The sequence below is a fragment of the Chlorocebus sabaeus genome, chromosome 4 (genome assembly GCF_047675955.1).
Source record: "Chlorocebus sabaeus isolate Y175 chromosome 4, mChlSab1.0.hap1, whole genome shotgun sequence".
Classification (NCBI taxonomy): domain Eukaryota; kingdom Metazoa; phylum Chordata; class Mammalia; order Primates; family Cercopithecidae; genus Chlorocebus; species Chlorocebus sabaeus.
Genome location: NC_132907.1, coordinates 16,630,648 through 16,637,675, shown reverse-complemented (window position 1 = coordinate 16,637,675; position 7,028 = coordinate 16,630,648). Strand labels below are relative to the sequence as shown.

General features: G+C 39.2%; 1 non-coding gene across 1 annotated transcript; it reads right to left on the bottom strand.

The window, feature by feature from the left end:
• Positions 1-277: 277 nt before the first annotated feature.
• Positions 278-383, bottom strand: LOC119618368 (U6 spliceosomal RNA). Its single transcript, XR_005234683.1, has one exon. It is a non-coding gene; the product is annotated as a U6 spliceosomal RNA (small nuclear RNA).
• Positions 384-7,028: the final 6,645 nt, after the last annotated feature.

Sequence of the window (7,028 nt, the reverse complement as noted above, 5' to 3'; positions counted from 1 at the left end):
AATAATCACCATTCTGACTGGCATGAGATGGTATTGTATTGTGGTTTTGATTTGCGTTTCTCTAATGATCAGTGATGTTGAGCTTTTTTTTCATATGTTTGTTGGCTGCATGGATGTCTTCTTTTGAGAAGTGTCTATGCATGTCCTTTGCCCACTTTTTAATGGAGTTTGTTTTTTTCTTATAAATTTGTTTAAGTTCCTTGTAGACTCTGGATATTAGACCTTTGTCAGATGGATAGATTGCAAAAATTTTCTCTTATTCTATAGGTTGTCTGTTAAAAATATGGAATGCTTCACGAATTTGCATGTCATCTTTGCGCAGGGACCACGCTAATCTTCTCTGTATCATTCCAATTTTAGTATATATGCTGCCAAGTGAGCACAGCAGCCTTATTTTATCGGTGGAAATACTGAGGCTTGGAGTGGTTAATATGCTTAAGGTCACACAAGCAGCAAGTGGCAGAGCTAGAATTAAACCCAAATTTTTTGGGTAGAAAACGAATGCCTTCAATTTATATAGCATCTCGAATTGAGAAGCTTCAAGTTAATAAATGATGGTAACAACCACTGTGTTGATGATCCGAGGCCAATTCTGACTGCTGAATGTAACATTTTCCACAAGTATGTGCCATTGAATTGCCTAGGAATTTCTATTTTAAGCTGTACGTTTAAGTGGTGAGTTACTGACTACTGCTCTTTTTTCTGTTTTTATTTTTACATATTATTTTAGTCACTGATGCTAGACAACTTGAGACATTTAGGAACTTATACTAATTGTTTTTCAAAATAATATTTCTTATAGTATAACGAACTTTTTAAAATGTGTTTTTGTTTTGTTTTGTTTTGTTTTTAAGACGGAGTCTCACCCTGTCGCCCAGGCTGGAGTGCAGGCCTGATCTCAGCTCACTGCAACCTCCACCTCCCAGGTTCAAATAATTCTCCTGCCTCAGCCTACTGAGTAACTGTGATTACAGGCGCCTGCCACCATGCCCAGCTATTTTTTGTATTTTTAATAGCGATGGGGTTTCACCATGTTGGCCACGATGGTCTCAAACTACTGACCTCATAATCTGCCCACCTCAGCCTCCCGAAGTGCTGGGATTACAGGTGTAAGCCGCTGTGCCCAGCTGATCAAATTGTTTTTAATTAGAGTGTCTAAATACACTCCTATAGCATCATACTTATTTAATTTCTTTGGGAAAAAAATTAGTACCAGAAATGATGTAATACTTTATGTGCCTATTCTCTTTACTTATGTTTTAATTCTATTTAACAAGTATTGTTGCTTCCTAGTTCAAGCTCAAAAAGCATGCATAAAAACCATATTTTAAAATTTTGATTATACTCTAATAAATTTTCTTTTGAAAAACAATTTGTATAAGTCCCTAAATTTCTCAAGTTGTTTAGCATCAGTGGCTAAAAACCATATTTTATGCATGCTTTTTGAGCTTGGACTAGTAAGCAACAATACTTACTAAGCAGAATTAAAACATAAATAAAGAGAATAGGCACATAAAGTATTACATCATTTCTGGTACTAATTTTTTTCCTAAAAAAATTAATAAGTATGATGGTATAGGAGTGTATTTAAACACTCTAATTAAAAACAATTTGGTCAGCTAGGTGTGGTGGCTCACGCCTGTAATCCCAGCATACTGGGAGTCCAAGGTGGAAGGATCACTTGGGTTCAGGAGTTTCAGACCAGCCTGGCCAAAATGGCAAAACCCCGTCTCTACCAAAAATACAAAAAATTAGCTGGGAGGCTGAGGCAGGAGATTTAGTAATCCCAGCTACTCGGGAGGCTGAGGCAGGAGAATCGCTTGAACCTGGGAGGCGGAGGTTGCAGTGAGCCAAGATTGCACCACTACACTCCAGTTCGGGTGACAGAGTGAGATTCCATCTCAAAAAAAAAACCCAGAAACAAAAAACATTTTGGTGGCCTAGCATGGTGACTCCTGACTGTAATCTCAACACTTTGGGAGACCAAGGCAGCATTATCAGTTGAGTCCAGGAGTTTGCGACCAGCTGGGGCAACATAGACCCTGACTCTATTTAACAAAACAAAACTATTTAGTATCACAATCTTTTTAAGAATGATTTGAAATATTAAAAAAGTATACTTTGTATTCTAATAATGGAAGTAAAAAATATTCTTTTACAATCACTTTCTGTTTATAGAATATACAGCAAATATACTCTATCGGCAAGTCTGTGGGGAAACAGGCTGTCTAATATATTAATCAATTCACTTTTCCTTTTGACCCAGTAATTCCACTTCTGAGAATTTATACTACAGATATATCCATACACATAAGGAATGAAACAATGTAAAATTTTTCATTGCAGAATTTTTTTAGGAGAAAAATACTGGAAACAATACAACTATTCAACGGCAGGAGATTGATTAATTAAATTATGGGTTATACTTCCATAGAATGGAGTATTGTACAACTACAAAGAGTGAAGGAGATAAACAGTATGAAGGTTCATCAAAAAACAAAACTACCATGTGACCCAGCAATTCCATTTCTGGGTATATATCTGAAGGAATGGAAATCAGTATCTCAAAGAAATATCTGCACTCCCAAATTCATGCAGCATTATTCCCAATAGCCAGCAAAAAGGGTGCTGGGGTAAGTAAGACAGGATTAGCTACTCTAGAGGCAGCCCTCAATCACGAGAAATTATGCAGAGTCTTTCCCAGAAGTATCTAAAAATAGGATAGTATAAAAACAAACCCATCTGTTTAGTAATGAATATATTTTATAGCCAATAAAAGTCTAGAAAATAATTTTATAATAAGTTCCACATGAAAACATTTGAAACTTTAAAAGGCATTGCCTAATACAGTGAACAGAATGTTTCTATTAAATGGTAGAAATTGGAATTTGTTGGGAAAGTATTTATTGTTTATTGTAAAATTGTGTATTTTTAAAAAAGGATTATTTTTACCCCATTTTTTGTGAGTTTATCAGAACTAAATTCTACATATCTTCACTTTGCCTTGGGGGTAAGCAAAGATAATGTAAAACATTTAAAATTTAATTAATTTTAAATTATAATTGACATATAATAATTTTACATATTATGGAGTAGTGTGATGTTTCAATACATGCAGACATTGTCAGGGTAATTTTTATTAACTTCTGATCATCTTTGTTATTATAAGGGATTAGGGGCACAGATATTTTTAGAACAGTAGATCACCTAAGAAATTTTTTCTCTTTGCCTTGAAATGTTTAATAAGATTATGTTTTTTTTTAATCAGAGAGATTTACAGTGTTTGTGTTTTACTTGACAATGTACTATTTTGTTGTTGTTGTTGTTTGTTTGTTTGTTTTTGAGACCAAGTCTCGCTCTGTCGCCCAGGCTGGAGTGCAGTGGCCGGATCTCAGCTCACTGCAAGCTCCGCCTCCCGGGTTCACGCCATTCTCCTGCCTCAGCCTCCTGAGTAGCTGGGACTACAGGTGCCGCCACCATGCCAAGCTATTTTGTATTTTTAGTAGAGACGGGGTTTCACCATGTTAGCCAGGATGGTCTCGATACACTGACCTGGTGATCCGCCGGCCTCGGCCTCCCAAAGTGCTAGGATTACAGGCGTGAGCCACTGCGCCCGGCCGACAATATACTATTATTTGTTATTTCTTAACACGTGGCGGCCAAGACTGGAAGGAATTGGCAACAACGAATACCAGGCAGCAGGGAGAAACCAGTATGGAATATTAATTTGTCACAGAAAAATCCACAATCCACAAAATCCAAAATCTACATGTGTATATATATGAACATATATACCTGTGAAATTAGGCCAAATTTCTTCTGAGGATTTGTAACTATTGAAAACGAATGCCATTGTTCGAGAGTTTGACAGTAAAAAGGAGGAAGATAGGATCATATTTTATTTTCTATTTCAAATGAAATTTATTCTTTCTCAATTGTGGTTAATTCTCATTTGATATGCTGGCCTCAGCATTTCTTTGGTTTATGCTTATTTTTCTAGTTTCTTTGGACATGGAGCTGAAAATAACATATAAACTGTGTTCATGCCTTTGTGTTTGTGGGCAAATAAAGCATCAGGATGCTTTTTGGATTTAAAGCTTGCAGTGGCTAGGACCTGTTTCCATTATAACTCCTGTTCCTCTGCTAAAAGGGGCCGCTTCTCTCAGGAAGCAGCTTCCTCCATTCAAAACAGAGGTTCAATAATTAGGTAAAGCAACAACTGTTTCACTTCTCCATTTTTTGTAGAAAAAATGAAAGTACCTGTTCTGTATTAACTTTATTGTGGTACTCAAACGGTATTAAAATGTATGATTAATTCTAGATGATAGAATTAACCCACTAAATAGATTTTGTTTCCATGGTTCAAGTGTACAAATAGTAGTTGGAATGACATTTACAACCATGTACAATTATTGATCTAACCAAGAGACAATTGGTTCTCTGTTTGTGCTTAGTATTTCCTAAATTCATGTGTCTTTCATGTGACCCTGAAATTGCTATGTGAGGGAATAATAAAACCTACTGTGCTGATTAAAATCGAAAGGATAAGCAAATATGGATTAACATAATGACAGACATGGAGCGAGTTAGGAAAGTGGATTAGGGCAGTGGAAAGCATTTGTAGCACACAGATGAAAGGGTGCAGCTGCACTTCACCATCTACTAGCTGTGCAATCCTGTTACTTAACATATAGGAGCCTTAGCTTTCTCCTTCTGTAAGCAGGAAGTAGTAACTACCTTGCAGGTTATAGTGAGGATTCCAGAAAATATTTTTGTAGTGTCTAGCTCCATACAAACACTTGATAGAGATTCACTAAAATGGAAGCTGCAATTTCTGGTTTTTAGAAGTAAATACTTAGGGTAGGATTCTACAAATATTTCACTTTTATAAAAGGTGGAGAATTTTATTTTACGCCTTCAGAGTAGATATGAAAGCAAATAAACATTAAGAACGCATTGGCGGGACTGGGCGCGGTGGCTCACGCCTGTAATCCCAGCACTTTGGGAGGCCAAGGCGGGCGGATCACGAGGTCAGGAGATGGAGACCATCCTGGCTAACACGGTGAAACCCCGTCTCTTCTAAAAATACAAAAAATTGGCCGGGCGTGTTGGCGGGCGCCTGTAAGTACCAGCAACTCAGGAGGCTGAGGCAGGAGAATGGCGTGAACCCAGGAGGCGGAGCTTGCAGTGAGCCGAGATCGCGCCACTGCACTCCAGCCTGGGCGACAGAGCGAGACTCCGTCTCAAAAAAAAAAAAAAAAAAAGAAATGCATTGGCGGGTGGGGAGCGGGGAGGTCTGGTTAAAAGCATAGATCTAAGAGCAGGTATTAGCAGCCTGTGGCAGGAATTTGAAAGGTGGCAGTATCATTGAAGGCCCAGCCAGGAAGACAGAACCAAGGTGTCTTCATAGAAGAAATTCAAGGTGGGGACCTGGTCACAAAAGCGATGGGAGAGCTGAGAGGAATCAGAGGTCAGTGAGGCAACAAAGGGTTTACAAATGTCAGGAAACTGCTATTGCTCCCAGGGTGGGAGGAACAAAGGAAGTGGTAGAAGCAGAGCTTAGGAAGCCTGGAGAGAGTTGGAACCATGGCAAAGGCTCAAGCCCTGCCTGAGATTCCACACAAAGCAGAGAGAGAGAGAAAGGAGAAGAAATAACCTGGCTTTCCCCCTTCCCATCCACCGATCTCCAGTCATTGCCTCCCCACTGGTCAATTCTAACTATAAACCAGTTGTCAAAGAGAAACTGGTTTGGAAATGCAGTTTGCAGAGGTCAGTGCCCTGCAATCCGGAGCAGAGTAAAGGAAGGGCAGAGAATGGGTCTGAGACCAAGTGGACAAATGACCAGCACAGTGGCATTCACAGTTATTTTCTGAGGAATTGTTTGCATGGCCTGGGACAGGATTACAAGGCAGGTGGTTTACTGCTTTTGCTTTTTTCCTTTCTTCACCATCAGTGCCTTCCCTCCTAGGATTTTGCACAGGGCAAGTCCAGCTAGTGAGATCTAAAACTGTGATCAGACAAGAAGGCTAATAGTTACCACAAGTTAGATTAGAGTATCTCTTCAAGTCCAGAGAAGGAAACTATGGCAGAAAAACACGAAGACAAGAAATGGCTTATTCTTCTAAGTAGATAAAATAGATTCGTCATTGGCAACAAATCGATAATCAATGCCAGTGCAACAATCTGCAATAGACTAGAGATGATGGTGACAGGAACCAGATGGTGAGATGCTGATCTATTTTGAGGGTGAAGTCAAGAGAATTTACTGACTGATCAGGCGCAAGTACGAGAGGAAAAAAAGAGTGGCGAATGATGCCCCAAGTTTATGCTGAGCAACTGGAAGCCATCATTTATTCAGATGAGCAAGCTGCAAGAGAGGATTTGGGGAGGATAGCAAGGTTTGGGGAGATAGCAAGGTTTGGGGAGGATAGCAAGAATTTGTTTTTTTGATACGCCAAATTTTAAAACTTTTTGTTCTCAAAAGATCCTTTTCAAAACTGCCATTTTTATTTTTTTTTAATGTAATGCAGGAGGCACACTATTGAAACTAGGGAAATTATTAAGTGAAAGTCTATACGTCCAAACGTGGAACCCCATCTTTCCTCCTTCCTTTGATTCTGAGAAAGCTGGCAGACAAGATTTACCCATTCACTGTTCCCCAACCCTTCCCCCAACCACAAGAGATTTGGGTACTTACTACTCTTTGGGAAAACTGATTCACTCAAGAAAAAAATTCCTTGTTGGGAGCAGTGGCTCACGCCTGTAATCCCAGCACTTTGGGAGGCAGAGGCAGGTGGATCATGAGGTCAGGAGTTCGAGAGCAGCCTGGCCAACACGGTGAAACCCCATCTCTACTAAAAACACAAAAATTAGCTGGGCCCAGCCTGGGCAACAGAGCAAGACTCCATCTCAAAAAAAGAAAAGAAAAAAAATTCCTACAGATACCAATGATTAGGGATTTCCCACAGGAGTATCTGAGTCCATAATCACTCCATAGTAATTCCCCACAAATTCACAAGCTCCACCTG